The 939-nt window shown below is 63.9% G+C and overlaps 1 protein-coding gene across 1 annotated transcript in view; it reads right to left on the reverse strand.

The window, feature by feature from the left end:
- The window catches only part of TBC1D5 (TBC1 domain family, member 5), a 582411-nt gene extending 581874 nt beyond the window's left edge, over positions 1-537 (reverse strand). The window contains exon 1 of the mRNA XM_011933724.1: positions 269-537. The gene's annotated coding sequence lies outside the window, so the exon portion shown is untranslated. The remainder of the gene's footprint in view (positions 1-268) is intronic.
- Positions 538-939: the final 402 nt, after the last annotated feature.

Raw genomic sequence — 939 nt, forward strand, 5'->3', positions numbered from 1 at the left:
TCCGTGCTCCTCCACCCCCGCTGGATCGAGCCCACCGTCATGTTTCTCTACGACAACGGCGGCGGCCTGGTGGCCGACGAGCTCAACAAGAACATCGAGGCAGCGGCGGCGGCTGCAGCAGCGGCGCGAGGGGAGGCAAAATGCGTCCTGAGGCTGAGTGGGAGGCCGGGGCGAGAGCAACTGCATGTGGGGCTGCACTGGAGGAAGGCGGAGGCGTTCAGAGGGCTTGGGCTTTTTTACGATCATCATTATCATTATTTTGTTTTACCTGTGGCGCAGAAGGGCTCCCCAGCTCCTATTCCCTGAATCCTCCTCCTCCTCCCCTCCTCTTTCTCTCTCTCTCTCCCTCAGTCTGCCAGGCGCTCGCGGAAGCGGCCGGGCCCGGCCCGACCTGAAAGAGAACGGGGCGGGAGGGGTGGCGGCGGTGACCAGCGGCCACGTGACCACGCTCGCGCCGTAACGGCGACCGCCTCCTGCCGCGCGCCCTCCTCGCGCTCCACCTCTAATAACCCCGCAGCCCGCGCGCCTGGGAAGCTCGTGCGCAGGCGCCCGCCCGGGACCTGAAGTCTGCGCGCGAGCGCAACGCGCTCGCTCTCGGATCCGGGTTTCTGGGGCCCGCGAGGCGCGAGACGCGAGTAGGTGGAGAGTGAGCCGCGGGCAGAACTCTCCTTGGCTGAGCCGGCAGGCTGCTGAGCGCATGCGCCTGAGCGCTTTTACCCCTCCCTTCTCTCCCTGGTTCCAACCGTTGCGCGGCTGGAGGCTGGGAACCACCTCCTGGGTCTTAGTCAGAGGTTCACATCCACCAACTACCTTCCCAGGGTTGGACTGAGAAAGGGAGCAGAGGGTCCCAGGGACTTTCCTGAGATCCTGGCTGTCCTGCCAAGGAATTTATATTTCCATGTCACAGGTAAATGGCCTTCCATTCCACATTTTTCTGTA

The sequence above is a fragment of the Colobus angolensis genome, unplaced genomic scaffold, assembly GCF_000951035.1.
Source record: "Colobus angolensis palliatus isolate OR3802 unplaced genomic scaffold, Cang.pa_1.0 Scaffold129, whole genome shotgun sequence".
NCBI lineage: Eukaryota > Metazoa > Chordata > Mammalia > Primates > Cercopithecidae > Colobus > Colobus angolensis.